The following is a 20,892-nucleotide window of genomic DNA, read 5'->3' on the forward strand; positions in this document are numbered from 1 at the left end:
CACTTACTCCAATAAAAACCTTATTTACCTGAAGCTGCTACTGGATTTGCCATCTTCCACAGCAGAGTCTCTCAGGGTATATCTATGCTGCAATTGGAGGTGTCACTGCAGCATGTGTACGCAAACTCTTTGATTGAACAAGCTCAAATAACAATAGCAATGAAGCCATGATAGCACAAGCTAGCTGCTTGAGAACATCCCCAGGGTCCTGGGCATGTGGAACTAGCTCATGCTGCAGCCCATGCTGCCAAGGTTTCACGGCTGCTGTTATTCGAATTAGCTAGATCAAAGCTAGCTCGGGTATGTGTATCCATGCTGCAGTCACAACTCTGATTGCAGTGTAGACATACCCTCAAAGACCAGCAGGTCTTGCCATGGAATTTAGGACTCACTTGCTGTACAGCACACAGGAACATAGGCATGCTGTAACTTTGTGCAAGGTTCCCCAGAGAGTTATAGTAACACACCTTTTACATGGCTCGTAGTTAAGGGCCCTGCCCTTTTGGGTAGAAATTCTCAACTGTGGCAAATGAACAAAAGTAGGATTTGAATGTGGCCCACAAAAGGTGAAAGAGAGTTTACTAAACCAGTGTTCCATCCAGCTCCCCAGATCTGTGCCTTTCAGAAAACGGTCACATTTTCATCACAGAGGTAGGTGAGTTCATGATGGAAGGTGCATAAAATGCAGGTACACAACAGTTTTTAGACAATAGTCCAGCATTGGAGCTCCATGAACATGTAGTTTTTTACACTGTCAGTATTTACCATTCGTTATTGCTGTGTGATATTTAAGGTGCTCATATTACAGTGGTGTGGTGATTTTTTTTAAAAAGTCTTTTTTTTTAATGACAGCCACTGTGTGCTTATTCAGATACCCACGTATTGTTTACTGAAGTCTTTTTGACATGAAAGTCTGAAAGTTTACTGAAGTCTTTTAGAGCAGGATCCTTCTTATCTACAGCCTTCGCTACAACATATTAGGAACGGCCTTTCTTATCTATCCACACAGTTAAAACTCTTGTTCAAGCTCTCAGATCCCACCTCAAAACTCTCTTTTGCCATGACACCTACAAAAAACTTGACAATGGTTAGGCTGTAGGTGTGCTGAGACCACTGCTTATCATGCTGACCAGTATTGTCTCATTGTTTTTCTTGTGCTCCCTCATCTATCTGTCTGTCTGTCTGTTGTTTCTTGTCTTACACTTAGAATGGAAGCTCCTTGAGACAGGGTCCATCTTTTTGTTCTGTGTTTGTATAGCACCTACCACAGTGGGTCCTAATCCATGACTGGGCTCCTAGGCACTATGGTAATACTACTACTCCTAATAATAATTAATAAGTAGTCTAGCTATCCAAAGTTCAAGTGCTGTTAGGGTGGATCCCTGTGTGCTTTTGTGTTTATTATGTGATTTATCATCAGATCACTTTGATAACAAGGTCCAAATTATGTAATAAAATGATAGTGTTCAAGCTCTTTAGTGAATTTATGCAGATGCTGTTGGCTAATGGTAACTCTGACATTTGTTTATTTTCAAAGCTAATGTACAATATGCTGTCTTGGGAAGAAGCTCATGGGAGAAGGTGAATAGAAATGAATACTGGAATAACAATTTTCCACTGTCAGTCAAAGTCAAGTGCAACAAACACGTAAAAGTAGAATGAAATGCAACCTTTACTGTAGGGAGCTCAAACGGAGCCTTTGTACATTGCCTAGCTGCGAGGGACAGTAATAGTTATTACTGAAAATCCTGTCATTGTTGCAACCTATTTGTCCTATTGGCGATTGGCGGCAGGCAGCTTCTACCTTTACAAAATAATCTGTGCTCTAAGGTCCTGATCCAAAGAACCTTGAAGTCAATGGCAGGAAGGACTCCCTAATGGAGGATGTGCCAGTGCAGTTTTTCTGTAGTTTGGCAACATTTTGTGTGAGAGAGAAAATCAGCCATTTTACTTACACTGAATTTTAAATCTTCCTTCTGTTTTTGATCATCACTGCCCATTTTTTTTTAAATGATTAAAAGTCATTGGTGTCAATTTCTTGACAATCCAATAATCGTGTTTCTTTGTTTTATACAGTAACTCAGTTTAGATTAGTTAACGATGCATGGCCAGATGTTAATGATGCAGTCAAAATTAAATACTGTAGCAGAGACTTTTGCCATCAAATGAAGTAGCCTATTATGACATCAGTTTAGCCCGGGGTACTCTGAACATAGCATACTTGAAATGAAAGTGAGATCACTGGAAAGAATTGTCCCTGCCAATTGCATGCATTGTCCTCTTTAAAACTGTAAGAGACCTCTTTAAAATTGGGTCTGTAAGGTCAGGCAGCCACCATGTAGCTTTAATTTGTCAGACTTGTCCTTACTGTGCAGGATTAACTGGGGTGTCATTGTTCATAGCTATGGTCTTATAGTAGAACTAGTTTGCTCTGTATAATATGGGCCTTTTCTTTATTATCAAACATGCTACTTTTCTGCTTCCACCAGTAATTTGCTTCAACCAACATTCCTCTTGTGGCAAAGCAAGAAAAATCCATTTTTCTTCAAAATCCCTCTAGTTTCCTTAAAGTACCTATGATTAAGTAAGCACGAAAGCTTTTCTGACTGAGTTCCTTTACGTATAAGACTTTAGTGCCAGCCTTAGCAAACAACTGCTAGTTAGAATGTATTGTTACTTTGTCCAGCACCACTTCCTTTTTTCCAGAATTATTTACATTTATTACCCTTCATTTGGCTTGCCAACATCCAGAAAGCAGCCCTCCTTCCCAGGAAGTGCGGATTGGGCCTGGGAGCTGCACAGCTTTTCTTTGCCTGCGTATGGGATAGGTGCCTTAATGAAGGAAAACTGAGTAGGTATTAATGAACTCTCCCAGGGAAAGGACTTTTAACATGGCAAGATCAGTATCATTAACTTAAATCAATCCCAAAGGAGGAAGTGCTGATGAATTTAGACATGCTCCCTAATTGCTGCTCTCTGAGGCAATGAAATTTAGAAGAAGAAAAAAAAAAAAAAAAGGTGCTTTTGCAACTTTACAGTACAGCAATAAGGGGAATACCAGACTAGTGGGATGGAGAAGTTGGGATTTTTCTTGTGGTGAAGGAAATTCCACCTACTTGCACAGTATTAGATTGGACCCTGAGAGTCGCTGAATCTGTCTAAATGGATAGCACAAACCCTGGTTAAAAATGTCTGTGCCTATCTTCCTCTCACACGCTTCTTTTTATGGACCTTAAACATTATTTAAGATTTGGGGAAATAGAAGTGCTATGTTTGAAACATTCACGTTCTTGCAGCCCTTTCCAGTCCTAGGTATTCTGACTTGCATCTCCTTTATCTTTCCATCCCAGTTGCCTTTTGCCTCTCTTCACTAGCTCTACATTTCCCATTCTGCAATTCTAGCGTTACCACCACCATCTTTTAAGCTCTTAGTTCAATTATTGTCCTTCTGTTAGAAAAAATATTCAAAGAGCATCAAAAATTAGAAGTAACAACAAAAATATAATTTTGTCATGCATTATAAGCAAACTAATGACTGGAGACAGTGCACTAACCAATGCCTTTCATCTCTATGTTTCAGCTATCAGGATTTCTGGGAGTCAGATCCTTAGCTTGTTGAAGGCCTCAGGCTGATAGTCAAAAGGATTTCAGGCATGCTGAAAATGGGTGGGTTTTTTTCCCTTATGAATGGATGAGTTAACATTTTGTATGGCATGTTACTCTAAGATTCTGCAGAATTAATGGGAAATGAAGAATGTAAATGGTGATTTTTAATCATGCACATTAAATACATTAACTACTTTGAGAATATTTAAGAATAAGTTTCTCACGTAATTATTTTTATTTAATATTTTAATAGCTTAGTTATTATAAAACTCCCTTATGTGGAATGGACATGGCGGAATCAAATCTGGGTAGGGTGGTTCTGATGGCAATGGGGTTCAGATTATTATGAAGAAAGACCGATGATTTAGAATAGAATAGAATAACTAAATAATATGAGTCTGGATAAAAGATTTTTTAAAAAGAAAATCACAACTGGCCTCTTCTTGTCTTGTCTTTTGATTACAAGTAGTGGCTTTCAGAAGACCTAAAAAATGAAACTTAAATGGATATTGCAGTTTATCAAGAGGTAGACTGAGATGTTGCAATAATTTAAAAGTTCCAGGCATACTTTTTAAAGTAAGTGGAATCTGGTGATATCTGAAATAGGTAGAGAAAAAGGTGTGCTCAGTGGTGATTTACCGCAGTGGGTAAAAATAATCTTGTAACTAATTCAGAATAGGATGTATTTTAGCCTATCCAGAGAAACCTCCAAATTATGATAACTTTATAGTGGTTGTCACTCTGGATAGTGATTTGGGACTTTGAAACTGAAAAGCATACAGTGTACAGTTTCAGATCAAAGACCAAAAATATGCAAATGATACAAAATTAACAAGGCACACATAAAATGTATTAAAAACTGGCTAAGTTCTCAAAATGTAATTGTAAATGGGCAATCATCATCGAGCAGATGTGTTTCTAATGGTGTTCCACAAGGATCAGTTCTTGGCCTTTGTTACTTAACATTTGTAGCGCCCCCTCTCCACCCGGTTACCTTCTTTAATGCCAATCTGCTTACAGGTTTTGGTGGACAGGTCTGGGTTCTTCTGGATCCCGCCACCCACTCAGCAGGGTGTATCTTCTTTATTTTTCCCTATGAATTTATTTGGCGATGCCTCCACCCGCCTCGCTCCTTCCTGGCAAGGTCACCAGGGCAGCTTGGGAGGAAAATTCTAACCACAGGGTAACCACCACTTACTTGCCAGATAGTTGGAGATGCCCAAGAAATAACACAGATACATACAATATATTCAACACAGTAATTATATTAAACAGGAGACAAATATAACATAACAGGGTAAAACACTATTCTTAGGGTCACCGGTGCCCACACTGATAATACCGGTGACTTTCCCCAGTCACGTGACCTGATGTAGCAAATGTAAGATCAGTGTCCCGTTGGTACGCGTAATTTGTTGGGGCCCTTCATGACCTATGACCACGATATCTTCTCTGCAATGGTTTAGCAGTGTGGCTGACTGGGTTCAGTACAGCCCAAAGGACTCACAAGTGGGAGGAGGTGGTAAGTCCCTCCACAGGTTTAATACGCAGCAGGTTATAAAATCCCCAAACCCTTACTCCCTGGCTTGAGTTCAGGGAGTAGGGGGTCCCCAAAACAATTTCCCTGACTGACTGACTAAAAGATGGTGCACTCACAAACTCCGTGAATGATCCTCAGGTTCAGAGATGACTCTGGACTCCTCGGTCACTGCAGAGGGGCTGATCTCTGCTGGCAGGGATCCTCTTCAGGCAGGAGTCAGGCTGCTTCTGGTCCCAGGATTTTCCCTCACCACAAAGGGGTGCAGGGCTCAAGGTGCAGCTTACACAACTAAACTAAAATCCAAACTGTAGTCTCCTACCCCAGCATCCAGACATACTCGCAGCAGGCAGCAGCCCTGAACTAGCAGACAGAGCAGAGGTGACCATGTGGTGACTGGTCTCACCTAGGGAGCTGGAGGGCTAACTCAGCCTGGCGGGGGAAGTTTCCCATCAAAACTCTACAAACTGGGAGTCATCAATGCAGAAGGAAAAGCCCAGCTGATGGATCTTGCTTTCAGGTCCCTACAGGCCAGTTCTCAGGGGGAGCCCTGCATGCAGGCCTGGGACTCACCAGCTCCCCACACAGCCAGTCCTGCCCTTGCCCTGGCTGGCACCAGACTGTCTCAAAAAAATGGCTTCTCCCCTCTCCTGAGCTCCCTGGGGAGGGCATTTCACTCCCTATTGTTTGCCGGGCAGACTCTGAGTCAGCCTTGGCTCCCCCTCCCTCCCAGGGACAGTGTGCCTCTCCCTGAGCTGCCAGCAGACAGAGCCCCAGGAATCTAGATAATCTCCTTGGGGGTTACACATTTTTATCTATGACCAGGAAGAGAACATAAAATCATCACCGATAAAGTTTGCAGACAACACCAAGATTGGGAGAATAGTAAATGATGAAGAGAATAGGTCACTGATAGAGAGTGATATGGATTGACTGGTAAGCTGGGTGCAAGCAAACAACATGCATTTTAATATGGCTAAGTGTAAATATATACATCTAGGAACAAGGAATATAGGCCATCCTTACAAGATGAAGGGCGCTATCCTGGGAAGCAGTGACTGTGAAAAAGATTTTGGGGTCAAGGTGGATAATCAGCTGTACATGAGCTCCCAGTGCAATGCTGTAGCCAAAAGGGTTAATTCAATCCTAGGACGAGTAAACAGGAGACTCTTGAGTAGGTGTAGAGTGGTTGCTTTACCTCTGTATTCGGTGTTAGTGTGACTATTGCGGGAATACTGTGTCCAGTTCTGGTGTCCACAATTCAGGAAGGACATTGATAAATTGGTGACATTTCAGAGAAGGACCACAAGAATGATTAAAGGATTGGAAAACATGCCTTATAGTGATAGACTCCAGGAGCTCGATTTATTTAGGCCTTGGCTACACTTGCAGATGTACAGCGCTGTGAGTTAAACCTGACTTCGTGCAGCTGAGTAGGGAAAGCGCTGCAGTCTGTCCACACTGACAGCTGCCCAGCGCACTGTCGTGGCCACATTTGCGGCAATTGCAGCGCTATTGGGAGCGGTGCATTATGGGCAGCTATCCCACAGAGCACCTTTTCCCATTCTGGCGCTGTGGGTTGTGGGAAGGGGGCGTGGGTGCGGGGCATTCTGGGTCCTGTCCCAACGCCCCATGATGCATCGCTTCGCATCCCAGAAATCCCTTTGTTTCCGTCCACCTTTGGCGCCATCTTTCAACGGTTTCTGTGCAGTGCAATCTGTCTGCGGGAAATGGAGCCCGAACTGCTGAGGCATATGCTGACTTATCTCGCCAGCACGTCACGTTTGGTTGTCGAACTATTCCTTAAGATCCAAAGTGACAGTGAGAGTGAGGAGTCCGACGATGCTATCGAGCCGCGTAACGCGTATGACACAAAATTGCTTGTGGCATTCACGGACATGCTCAGCACTGTGGAATGCCGCTTTTGGGCTCAGGAAACAAGCACCAAGTGGTGGGATCACATCGTCATGGAAGTCTGGGATGACGAGCAGTGGCTGCAGAACTTTCGGATGAGAAAAGCCACTTTCATGGGACTGTGTGAGGAGCTTGCCCCCACCTTGCGGTGCAAGGACACGAGATTGAGAGCTGCCCTGCCAGTGGAGAAACGGGTGGCTATTGCAATCTGGAAGCTGGCAACTCCAGACAGCTACTGGTCGGTCGCAAACCAGTTTGGAGTGGGAAAGTCGACCGTTGGAATCGTGTTGATGCAAGTTGATGCAAGGCCATTAATCGCATCCTACTCAGAAGAACCGTGACTCTGGGTAACGTGCAGGAAATAGTGGATGGCTTTGTACAAATGGGGTTCCCTAACTGTGGAGGGGCGATAGATGGGACGCACATTCCTATTCTGGCACCATCCCACCTAGGATCCGAGTATGTTAATCGGAAGGGGTATTTCTCTATGGTTCTCCAGGCGCTTGTGGATCACCGTGGGTGTTTCATTTACATTAACACAGGCTGGCCCGGAAAGGTGCATGACACACGCATCTTTTGGAACACTTGGCTGTTCAGGAAGATGCAGGCCGGGACTTTTTTCCCAGAGCGGAAGATCACGGTAGGGGAAGTTGAAATGCCCATTGTGATCCTTGGAGATCCCGCTTACCCGTTAATGCCGTGGCTCATGAAACCCTACACAGGGAGCCTTGACAGCAGCAAGGAATGGTTCAACTACAGGCTGAGCCGGTGCTGAATGACTGTGGAGTGTGCCTTTGGCCGTTTAAAGGGCCGCTGGCGATCTCTGTATGGGAAGCTGTACTTGGCCGAAAACAGCATCCCCGCGGTTATATCCGCGTGCTGTGCCCTCCATAATATTTGTGAAGGGAAGAGTGAAAGCTTCACTCAGGCATGGACCTCTGAGGTTCAACACCTGGAGGCTGAATTTGCACAGCCAGATAGCAGGGCTATTACAGGGGCCCAGCGTGGGGCTGCAAGGATTAGGGATGCCTTGAGGGAGCAATTTGGGGCTGAAAACGAGCAGTGATATCTGGTGCCCTGCACGGAAGTTAAGTGCAGTAGTTCCAATCTTTAGGAATCAGTGTCTGCTAAGCAGACAAGCAGACTTGCAGTGCCTGTTTATTTCCTGGGCTAAGGAGTCTTTTACTTTATGCAATAATAAAGAATGTTTTCAAAGCCAAAGAATCAATTTATTGAAAAGAAAAAAAAATTATTTATTGAAAAGAAGCAAGGGGGTGGAGTGGGGAACAGTACAATCACAGATTCGCATATGTCCTGTCTGGTGTGCTGAGCAGTGAGTGCTGCACTTCAGGATAGCTATACTGCATGGTGATGGGGGTTGAGTGCAGAGGGTAAGGGTCGTGGTTTTCAGGGCTGGGTGGTGAAGATACTGGTGTTGGAGGCAGCGGGTGGTGTGAAGAACATGGAAGTTGGGGAAAGTGGGTTGGAGGTGACAATGGGGCACAACGGAAAGAGTTTCAGGGCTGCACTGTAGGGGGGGGGGTGGCGTTTGCGGTACTGCTCCTCTTTCTGCATGGCTACGAGCTCCTGGATAGCGTCTACTTGGCGCTCCAGGATGCTTATGAGCCGATCAGTGCTTTGCTGCCGGTGCTTCGTGCTTTGCTGCCGGTGCGCTGCGTTTTCCTGGCGGATCCTGCTTTCTCTCTCCCTCCAGTTCTGTGCTTTCTCATTCTCTTTAATAGATTGCCGCATCACTTCTTGCAGCATGTCTTCTTTGCTTTTTCATGGTCTCTTCCTGAGTCTTTGCAGTCTCTGAGCAGGCGATAAGAGGGATGGCTGAGGTCCCAAGGTTGATGTTGCTGTATAGGCAAAATGCAACATTTAACAGAGGCAGCATTGTTTATACCAGACAGAGGAATGATTCCCCCCGCACTTAAGGAGTAGAAAACACACAGGGTCTATACAATAGCATAATTTTCCCGTCCGAAACAGAGCACACATATCCCATGGGAGCCTCAAAATGGTGAGTAAGGGGGACTGATTGTTTCAGGGCTGCACTGTCCTCTGGATTTCTGTGCCTTGGGGAGAGCCAACAGCTTCAGGGGGCACCTACACTGAACACTGTCCCAACATTTTCCACAGGAGTTCATCCTGGACGATATCTCGCTGCTGAGGGTGACCTTGGAAGCAAGGGAGGGTCTTCTACTGCAATGCGGCTTCTGCCCTGGCCCACATGCAGCTTGCCTGTGTGCAGCAATGATCCCCCCGCAGCACAGTGGTGCGGACACGTTAGCCTGGCTGGGACAAGGACCACGGTGGCTCTCCCGATAAACCTGCGCAAGCGCATTGCACACGTTCTGGATGAGACATTCGAGGAGATTACCGAGGCCGATTACCGCGATGTGATAAACCACGTCAATGCACTATTCCGCATCTAGGCATGCATGCCTAACCCTCCTCTCCCAAAGAGCCCGCACCGAAAAAATTCCTTCCTGAAAAAAAAAAAACGCTTACCGGGAACCTGCTCTTCTGTTTGTCCTCCACCAAGTACCGGCCGCTGCGACTGGCTACCTTCCTCCTGGCTCGAGAAGAGCTCCTGGCTGCATGGCTCCAGGGATTCCGGGGTGTCTCCATCCGGCCCACCACCATCACTCCTGTTTTCCTCCTCCTCCTCCTCCTCCTCTTCCTCCTCCCCCCCCCCACACTGGCTCTGAAGTGTCCATGGTGGTGCTCGGAGTGGAGGTGGGGTTAACCCCAAGTATCGCATCCAGCTCTTTGTAGAATCGGCAGGTCGCGGGGGGAGCACCCGAGCTGCCGTTTGCGTCGCGGGCTTTGCGGTAGGCACTCCGCAGCTCCTTCACTTTAATCCTGCACTGCAGGGCGTCCCGGTCATGGCCCCTTTCCATCATGTCCTTTGATACCTTCCCAAAGGTATCATAATTCCTACGGCTGGAGCGCAGCTGGGACTGGACAGCTTCCTCCCTCCAAACACTGATGAGGTCCAGCAACTCGCCATTGCTCCATGCTGGGGCTTGCTTGGCGCGTGGAGGCATGGTCACCTGGAAAGATTCGCTGATAGCACTCCACGCCACGCCAGGCTGAGCAAGCAGGAAGGGGATTTTTAAAATTCCCGGGGAATGTAAAGGGTGGGTCACATGGTTGGTTACCTGAGGCCAGGGCAGTAGAATTTGAACTGATGACCAGAGTGGCTAGAACAGGCATTGTGGAATACTGCCGAATAATTCTGGAGGCCATTCACAGCGCATTGGGCAGCCACACTGGCGCTGCAGTGCTGCAGCGGCAGCGCAATACTCGCTATTCCTCTCAGGGACGTGGAGTACATGCAGCGCTGCAACCACGGAGATACAGCGCTGCAAATGCCTTGCCAGTGTGGACGGGGAGTGAGTTACAGTGCTGGGGGCGGCTTTACAGCGCTGTAACTCGCAAGTGTAGCCAAGGCCTTAGCTTAAAAAAGAGAAGGCTTAGAGTGACTTCATCACAATCTATAAGTACTTACATGGGGAACAAATATTTGAAAATGAACTCTTTAGTCTAGCAGACAAAGGTATAACAAGATCCGATGATTGGAAGTTGAAGCTAGACATATAAGGCACTCTGGGAGATCAGACTAGATGATCATAATGGTTCCTACAGGCCTTGGAATCTATGAAACATATTTTTAATGGTTAAGTTCCCGGTACTACAGGCATGTTTGCACATGAATAACTTCACTTATCTGAGTAGTTCCTTTGAATTCAATGGTGCTACATACCTGAGAAGTCAAAGAAGCTACTCAGATGAGTAAAGCTATTCACATGCATAAGCATTTGCAGGATCAAGCCCTAAAAAGGAGTGCTGGTTGAAGAAGTAACTGCAGTTGATCCATATCTTAAAGATACCATAATATAATTAAATGCAACATCCCTATTAAAGGGATCATGCCACACACTAGCCTCCCCACTCTTGTTTGTATTGCTAGAGGCCTAATAGTGCACTTATTGGTAGAAATATAAAACTGAATTTATAGGTACTAAAACTGGGCTAACTCCTGAAGTTCTTATTCAGGTCTCACTCAGGCAAGTCACCTATTGAGTTCAGAGGAAGGATTGTCAGAGTAAGAGTTGAGGATTTGTTCTTTTCATATTACTCATAGTTATTTTGTTTAATTATTTCAAATGACAGTGTTTGTAAACTGGAATTGCCCAGCTTGGCCCCCTTCCAACATTTAAAGTAACATTGGATGAATCTGTTATGCTTGGAAATAATTGGCAATAATTTGGAAAGTGCTGGGAAAAAGAAAGAGATTAAATGTACATCGTACAGTGGGAATTTTGTGTTTTTATCTTGGCATTAAGTCCACGGTCTCTGATAAGAATGTGTAATGTGCTTGAGGCCTGTGGCTTTGTGGTTCTGCAGGCTAGAACTTGTGTTTTATTTTCCATGCATTTCCCTTATTATAAACATGAAACCAGAGGAACAAATGTTTCTTATCTGAGATCGAGCTTCTCAAATGCCAGAAGGTGCTCAACAGGATTCTTTGTAATAATGTCATCAATATGTTTATTTCAATAGCTAAAACCTTTCCAAATGATACCAATTCAGATAGTCTGCCCTCTCTCTCCTGGAGTGTCAAGGAAAGAGTAGTGCACTCAGAATCTCAGAAGAGAGGGACATCGGCAAATTCATGGCTAAAGTATCTCCTTTGCTCCGCATAAAGCAGGCTATATAACTAGTCAGCGGTTCCTCCTGCTTTGTCTATGGCCTGGTCTACACTATGAGTTTAATTCGAATTTAGCAGCGTTAAATCGAATTAACTCTGCACCCGTCCACACAACGAAGCCATTTATTTTGAAATAAAGGGCTCTTAAAATCGATTTCTGTACTCCTCCCCGACGAGCGGAGTAGCGCCAAAATCGATATTGTCATTTTGAATTAGGGTTAGTGTGGCCACAATTCGACGGTATTGGCCTCCGGGAGCTATCCCACAGTGCACCATTGTGACCGCTCTGGACAGCAATCTGAACTCGGATGCACTGGCCAGGTAGACAGGAAAAGCCCCGCGAACATTTGAATTTTATTTCCTGTTTGCCCAGCGTGGAGAGCACAGGTGACCACAGAGAGCTCATCAGCACAGGTAACCATGCAGGCCGATAATCGAAAAAGAGCACCAGCATGGACCGTACGGGAGGTACTGGATCTGATCGCTATATGGGGAGAGGATTCAGTGCTAGCAGAACTTCGTTCGAAAAGACAAAATGCCAAAACTTTTGAAAAAAATCTCCAAGGGCATGATGGAGAGAGGCCACAATAGGGACTCAGATCAGTGCCGTGTGAAAGTCAAGGAGCTCAGACAAGCCTATTAAAAAACAAAGTAGGCAAATGGTCGCTCCGGGTCAGAGCCGCGGACATGCCACTTCTACGCCGAGCTGCATGCAATTCTAGGGGGGGCCGCCACCACTACCCCACCTCTGACCGTGGATTCCGAGGCGGGGGTAATCTCATCAGCCACACCTGAGGATTCTGCGGACGGGGAAGAGGAGGAGGAGGAGGAGGAGGAGCTTGCGGAGAGCACACAGCACTCCATTCTCCCCAACAGCCAGGATCTTTTTCTCAGCCTGACTGAAGTACCCTCCCAAGCCAGTATCCAAGACCATGACCCAATGGAAGGGACCTCAGGTGAGTTTACCTTTTAAAATATAAAACTTGTTTTAAAAGCAAGCTTTTTTTAATGATTACTTTGCCCTGAGGACTTTGGGATGCATTCGCAGCCAGTATAGCTACTGGAAAAGTCTGTTAACGTGTCTGGGGATGGAGCGGAAATCCTCCAGGGACATCTCCATGAAGCTCTCCTGGAGGTACTCCAAAAGCCTTTCCACAAGTTTTCTGGGCAGTGCAGCCTTATTCCGTCCTCCATGGTAGGACACTTGACCACGCCATGCTAGTAGCAAGTAATCTAGTATCATTGCATGACAAAGCCTGGTAGTGTATGGTCCCGGTGTTTGCTGGTGTTCAAGCAACATCCGTTCTTTATCTCGCTGTGTAATCCTCAGGAGAGTGATATCACTCATGGTAACCTGGTTGAAATACGGGAATTTAATTAAGGGGACAGAGGTGGCCGTTCCTACTGGGCTGTTTGCCTGTGGCTGAAAAGAAATCCTTCCCTGCAGTTAGCCAAGCGCGGGGGCTGGGGGGGGGGAATTGGCCCTGAGCTTTTCGCGTTTGGCTAGCAGGGATCTTCGCTGATACCAGCCACGCGGTGGGGGGAGGGATAAAGTGATCATCCAGAGAATTGGATGGTGGGGGGGTTAGTTTGTTTTCTGCTGCTGAAGGTTAACAGGAAAACCGCAGCACTCAACGGGCTTTGCTTGGTATGTGGGAAAGGAGGGCGCAGAAGCCGAAAGACAATGGCTTACCATGGCCGCATGCAAGCCGAATTCTGTTGCTCGGACCTGCGTCTGTGATCTCTAGCAGCAAAGCCACAGGCACTCAATATTAAGAGGCAAAATGCGACCTTGCACAGAAATCACGTGCTATATAATGTGAATAGTGTTGGTCACCATGAAAGAGTATAAGCATTGTTCTGTAAAATGTGTCTTTTTAAAAAATTCTCTCCTTTTTTCCCTCCCTCCAGCAGCTGCAAATTTTTCAAGCCTCCCTCCTCCGTCCCGAAGGCTATCTCAGATAAGGCGTTGGAAAAAGAGGACGCGAGACGAGATGTTCGCGGAAATCATGGAATCCACCCGCAGTGAAAGAGCTCATCTGAATGAGTGGAAGGACACAGTTTCAAAGTATAGGAAAGATGCCAGTGAACGTGAGGACAGGAGGGACCAACATGAGAACAGGAGGGATCAACGTGAGGAGAGGAGAGACGCTCGAGATGAGAGGTGGCGGCAGGAAGATCAGAGGAGGCAGGATGCAACACTGGGGCTGCTGCGTGAGCAAACAGACATGCTCCGGCGTCTGGTGGAGCTTCAGGAATGGCAGCAGGATCACAGACTGGCGCTACAGCCCCTGTATAACCCCTCTCCCCCCCTCACCATGTTCCATAGCCTCCTCACCCAGATGTGTAAGAACGCGGGGGGGGGAGGCTCCGTGCACCCTCCCATTCCACCCCAGTGGACAGCCCAAGCAAAAGGCTGTCATTTTTTTAACCTTTTTTTAGTGGCCTTTTCCTTCCCACCGATCCTCCTCCCAAACCCCACCCTGGTTCTCTCCCTCTTTTTATAATCAATTAATAAAGAATAAATGATTTTTAAACAATAGTGACTTTATTTCCTTTGAAAGCAAGCTGTGATCGAAGGGGGAGGGTGGGTTCCTTACAGAGAATGAGTCAATAAAGGGGGCGGGTTTTCATCAAGGAGAAACAAACAGAAATTTCACACTGTAGCCTGGCCAGTCATGAAACTGGTTTTCAAACCTTCTCTTATGCGCAGTGCTTCCTGGTGTGCTCCTCTAATCGCCCTGGTGTCTGGCTGCGCGTAATCAGCAGCCAGGCGATTTGCCTCAGCCTCCCACCCCACCATAAAGGTCTCCCCCTTACTTTCACAGAGATTGTGGAGCACACAGCAAGCAGCAATAACAATGGGGATATTGGTTTGGCTGAGGTCTGACTGAGTCAGTAACGATCGCCAGCGACCTTTTAAACGTCCAAATGCACATTCTACCACCATTCTGCACTTGCTCAGCCTGTAGTTGAACAGCTCCTGACTGCTGTCCAGGCTGCCTGTGTATGGCTTCATGAGCCATGGCATTAAGGGGTAGGTGGATCCCCAAGGATAACTATTGGCATTTCAACATCCCCAACGGTTATTTTCTGGTCCGGGAAGTAAGTCCCTTGCTGCAGCCGTTTAAACAGAGTAGTGTTCCTGAAGACGCGAGCATCATGAACCCTTCCTGGCCAGCCCACGTTGATGTTGGTGAAACGTCCCTTGTGATCCACCAGTGCTTGGAGCACCATTGAAAAGTACCCCTTGCGGTTTATATACTGGGTACCCTGGTGCTCTGGTGCCAAGATAGGGATATGGGTTCCATCTATCGCCCCACCACAGTTAGGGAATCCCATTGCAGCAAAGCCATCCACTATGACCTGCACATTTCCCAGAGTCACTACCTTTTGTAGCAGCAGCTCAGTGATTGCTTTGGCTACTTGCATCACAGCAGCCCCCATAGTAGATTTGCCCACTCCAAATTGATTCCCGACTGACCGGTAGCTGTCTGGCGTTGCAAGCTTCCACAGGGCTATCGCCACTCGCTTCTCAACTGTGAGGGCTGCTCTCATCTTGGTATTCTGGCGCTTCAGGGCAGGGGACAGCAAGTCACAAAGTTCCATGAAAGTGCCCTTACGCATGCGGAAGTTTCGCAGCCACTGGGAATCGTCCCACACCTGCAACACTATGCGGTCCCACCAGTCTGTGCTTGTTTCCCGGGCCCAGAATCGGCGTTCCACGGATAGAACCTGCCCCATTAACAACATGATCTCCAAAGCACCGGGGCCCGCGGTTTGAGAGAATTCTGTGTCCATGTCCATGTCCATGTCCTCATCACTCTTGTCGCTGCACTGCCGTCGCCGCCTCCTCCTCGCCTCGTTTTTCTGGTCCTGGTTCAGCATAAACTGCACGAGAATGCACGAGGTGTTTACAATGTTCATGACTGCTGTCTTGAGCTGAGTGGGCTCCATGCTTGCCGTGGTATGGAGTCTGCAGTGTTCACCCAGGAAAAAAGGCGAGAAATGGTTGTCTGCCGTTGCTTTCATGGAGGGAGGGGTGAGGCTGTACCCAGAACCACCTGTGACAATGTTTTTTGCCCCATCAGGCACTGGGATCTCAACCAAGGATTCCAATGGGCGGGGGAGACTGCGGGAACTATGGGATAGCTATGGGATAACTACCCACAGTGCAACGCTCTGGAAATCGACGCTAGCCCCAGTACATGGACGCACACCTTTGAATTAATGTGCTTAGTGTGGCCGCATACATTTGACTTTATACAATCTGTTTCCAAAATTCGAATTCTGTAAATTCGGATTAATCCCGTAGTGTAGACATACCCAAAAATTAAGATTGCCCAACATTCTCCATTAAAAGACCCCGTTTTCAGTTGCTTATACCTTTGCAAAACTTCAACTGTTTGGACTGAAATTTTCCATGCTGGGTGTCTACCTCAAGCTGACTTTTTTTGAAAGTTTCAGCTAAAACAGTTCAGCCACTTCCAAGAATAAGGTTAGGGAAAAATCAGTTGTTTTCCCCATGATAAAAAATTCTAACAACTATTCTGTTGAGAACTCTAGCACCTGCATGATTTGGAGCAGGGACTTGAAATTTGGCAGAGGTGTCTGGTGTCCCTGGTGTCAGGGAGATGTCTTTTGTTGTCCCCATTGAAATTTGCACAAATGTGGCTAAATTATAAGATGAAAAATCTCAGTTCACACATGCTCAGTAGAGATGTGTTAGAGTTTGGCAGCTAAATTCCCTGAAGATTCCATCTGAGCTGAACATGCTGTAGTGACCCTTCACCACTTCTATGTGTCAACTGCACTGTGTTTGTGGCATCACTACAAAAGACGAGAGAATGCTCAATCCTGGGGCTGGACAAGAATTTACCTGTAATTGCTACTCCTGGGTGCCAGGGGTCTCAGTGGTGCTGGGCACTCGAATGGAGAGCAGAAAGACTATATCTCCTGTGCTCTCAGTGACCACCCCTCCTGCCCCACCCCACCCTTGTTTGCTCCAGGCAGCATGGAGGAGAAAGAGGAAGCAACCTGACTCAAATGCAGAGGGGTGAGAAATGCTGTGGGGAAGGGAAGAGATGCAAAGGTGTGGGGACAGAGACAGGGGCTTGTGGGAGAGGGAGGATAGGAACCTGGGGGAGGGGGTTAGGAGCAGTAGTTGGGAGTATGGGATGGGGCAAAAAGACTGGGTGGGGATAGGAACAAAAGTGAGGGAGAAGGACAAAAACTGGTGATGGGGGCAGAATAGGAATGGGAGGCAGGTAAGGGTAGGGTTTGTAGAGGGGGAAGATAGAAGCAGAGAGGAGGAGGAACATGGGCAGGAGCAGAAGGGGGAGACCTAGCAGGAGAGGGATGAGGCAGGGGCAAGGATAGGAGCTGGGATAAGAAGTAGGAAGGGATGGGGCAGGAGTTAAGTGGTGGTGGAGGATGGGCAGCGTTGGGAGGATTTCAGGATAGGAGGGGCCAGGTAGGAGCTGAGAAGGGGCATAGGAGCAGAAGGGGACAGGGACAGGCTGGGAAGGATGGGGCAGAAGGGTCTATAGAGAGCTCTGTCCTGCAGAACCTGGAATGGAACCTGTTATCCATGAGTCTCAGCAGCCCTTTTTGGTCTAGCGAATAGCTAGACGAAATGGTAAAGTGTGTGTCTCCATCTCCCTCTAGCTGCAGATCCACACAGAAGATAACAGTCTGCAACTGTGGCCAGTTACTCCATTAGCTCAAGTAGCAGAGAAGTGTGCTTTGGATCTAAAGATCCATACAGATGATGCATATGAGAGGTATGTATTGTTCCATGTGATGAAATTTTTGTTTCTTCTATTTTTAAGTTTAAAAAAAAAAATATATATATATATATAGGACATTACATCCAGAAACCTACTATAAAAGAATGTTAAAGTTGCAAAGTCAAGCACTGAAAAGTTAGGAAACACCAGAATTATGGTTGCCTTCCATCAGTAAATATAATTAAAGCTTTTCTTCTGTTTGTGCAACTTAAATTTCCAATTTCCTTTTCTCTTCTTACAGGAGGAGTCTAGACTTGAAGGATTCTGGTGTCAGGGCAGGAGCCCAACAGGGTCAAAGTTTATTTATATCAACCTTTTTTCATTTGCAGACCCCTAAATTTTTTTGAATGGAGATGTGGACCCTTTTGGAAATCGTAGCCATATTCTGTGGGCCCCTAGGAGTCCACGAACCACAGATTGAAAACCACTATTCTGTGGTAACACCAACCTTTCGTGAACCCCTTAGACATAGTCTGCAGACCCCCCAGGGGTCCGCAGACCAGAAAACCACTAATTTATACTGATCTTCTCACGTTTCCTCTGGAAATGTTTTTTTCCTTTTGGACTCTGAAAATGTGCTGTAAGTCACTGCACTTTCTATGTTAATGTTCTTGTTTTGCATTGCCCTATTTGGGAATTTCCATTTTGATTGTGTCTAAGACTGGGGAAAGAACACAGGAAAATTACCTTCTGTGTAATGCAATAAATATTTATTTTCAAACTTTATTTATGAAAAGATTATTAACAATTTGTGTTAGGTTATCTGACCCCCTGATTTCTTGATAGGTAAAGGGCGGAATCAGATGGGAATGCAAGGTGAGCCCTACTTTATGGGGGCTGTCCCTGAGTCTTTTGCACCTGCAGCTACGCTGATTTGGATTTAAAGGTCAAGGTGATCACACAAGTGTGAAAAGTAATGTCATTTCTCAAGCTGGGCTCTAATGCTTTGGGACTGTTCAAAATCTTAAGCCTAGAATCAAATTTTGCAAGAGTTTCTGATCTTTCTAACAGGCCAGAGCAAAACACTGATTCCAAACACTCCCAAATTTGGTCAAACAGATCCAGTTCTGCATTTTAGAGCTTGAGCATATTCCTGATGTATTCTTCTTATCATATATGAAACACACTCATCTGTATTAATCCATTGTAATTACGTCTCTAGTAACTTAGCAGAAGCAAATAACTCTAGTTAAAAGAGGCCATAGAAAATGCATTGTTGTTGGACTGAGAATAAAAACTAGTTTCAGTCCTCTGTGTTAGCATTTCTCATAAAGGGGGCACTAAAGTTTGTCAGCGTTTCTTCTTTTTTTGTTGAAATATCATCTCTCATCAGAGTCAGATCTTAATGATGTAATGCACATATAGGACCACGTTCACCAAAAACCCATAGTAACCTTATGTGTGGAGTTGGGTGTTGAGAGGTGAAGAGTGCAGGTTGTGGCATGTTGGGATCCAGTAACGGGAGGACATTGTGTATTTCGGGGAAGCACCCTAAGAAAGAATTAAAGCCTGTGGTGTATAATATGGCTTCCCAAAAAAGTGTGTGGTCAGAAGTGACACCAAGATTCCTTGCCCACTACTTCCAAACAAGATTTTCAGTAGATGTGGGAACAAAGGAGGAAAGACAACAAGGAGTCTGGTGGCACCTTAAAGACTAACAGATTTATTTGGGCATAAGCTTTCGTGGGTAAAAACCTCATTTCTTCGGATGCATAGAGTGAAAGTTACAGATGCAGGCATTATATACTGACACATGGAGAGCAAGGAGGAAAGAGCATTCTGGTATTAATGACTACTATGCACCAGCAAGAGGCTTCTGGTTTCCTGTGGATGAAGACTTAGTAGCACTGATTGACTCAAAAAACAGATCAAATGTTTTTTGGGAGTAGAGAGGGAGAGGGGATTACAAGGTGCTACTGGCTCGGTGGAGGTTGTGGGATCCTGAAGAGTAATATGGGCAGAAAGGAGGGACATAGTAGTTACTACTGGAGAATTGTGGGGAGGGAAGTTGAACCGGAGGGTACAAGAAGCCTATGAAGGAATCGTGAAGACATTGAGGAGTTGATCAGATTGGGTTGTGTGTTTGCAGCAAGGAGAAGGGGGATCTGAGGAATATTGGTAGAATGTGGCTGGCTGAGAGGGAGGGAGGATGGAACCAAGAGGGCTTGATTTGGGGTAAATTACTGGATAACTGGGAGGATAGGGTAGTATTTAGTGATGAAATCCTTCAGTGGGTGCTGAATAGTTCAGAAATAATGATCTTTCTCCACTACAGCTTGGCCTTAAAAAGAAGGGAAATTAAAGCCAGAGTGCAAACAATGAACCATATTTGTTTTCTGTTTTTAAAGTATTTTCACATTTAGCAGAAATTATGTACCTGTGTCCGGTATTAACTTGATCTAATTAAATGTATTCCATTTGTAACCTAAGGGTATGTCTATGCTTAAAATGCTACAGCGGCACAGCATTGGTAATCCACCTCCAAAGAGGCAGTAGGTAAATCAATGGCAGTATTCTTCCACTGACCTGGCACTGTCTACACAGGGACTAAGGTTGACTTAATGACGTTGGTCATGGGAGTGGATTTTTCACACCCCTGCCCAACGTAGTTAAACTGAGCTAATTTTCTAGTGTAGACTAGGCCTAAGACACATTTTAAAATCATTACAATAAAAAAGAAACCAACATCTTGGGTCACTTTATCCTCCTCCCAGCCATTGTATAGGATTTTCTTGGCAGCAATAGACTAATTTTTCAGATAAAAGGATCAATAAATGTGAACTTTGGTATTTAAAAGACATGGCTTCTTGTTTCACATGAATAATGTACTATTATGTGAATTCAGTCTAGTGTCAATGAATGGCAATCATTGTTTGTTTAACGATGAAAATGTCTTGTAGAGAAATCAGAGTTGCCATTTTGGTTCTAGTGAAAGGGGCTTTAAAGGACAGACCTGCTAGCCTCCAGCCTGCTGTACACGCTTGTCTGCACTTTCCTTCTCAGCCAAAATTATCAATGCCATCCCACAGAGGAGCCTGCCTGCAGGCAATGAATGCCTGGACAAAATCCAGCGGTCTGAAGAACAGTCCAGAGAAGTCGGAAGTCAATGATGCTGGTAGGGAAAGGGAAATGCTTTGAGCTCGTGCATTCACTGAGGAGAAATCCAGGGGTGACAGGTTTGTAAATTTTTGGTGGTGCCCAGCACGGGTCCAAGTTCCGCCCTCCCACACCTGCCTAAGGCTCTGGGAGGGAGCTTGGGTGCGGGAGGGGTGCAGGCTCTGGGACGGAGTTTGGGTGCTGAGTGTGGGCTCTGGGCTGGGGCAAGA

At 45.9% G+C, this 20,892-nt stretch overlaps 1 long non-coding RNA gene across 1 annotated transcript; it reads left to right on the forward strand.

Annotated features, from left to right (window-relative positions):
* The first annotated feature begins 592 nt into the window (after positions 1-592).
* Positions 593-18,227, forward strand: LOC112120490. The gene is made up of 4 exons (XR_002909199.3): positions 593-651; positions 3,581-3,666; positions 17,445-17,560; positions 17,808-18,227. It is a non-coding gene; the product is annotated as an uncharacterized LOC112120490 (long non-coding RNA).
* The last annotated feature ends 2,665 nt before the right edge of the window (positions 18,228-20,892 follow it).

The sequence above is a fragment of the Terrapene carolina genome, unplaced genomic scaffold (assembly GCF_002925995.2).
Source record: "Terrapene carolina triunguis isolate 2854851 unplaced genomic scaffold, T_m_triunguis-2.0 Scaffold95, whole genome shotgun sequence".
NCBI classification, from domain to species: domain Eukaryota; kingdom Metazoa; phylum Chordata; order Testudines; family Emydidae; genus Terrapene; species Terrapene triunguis.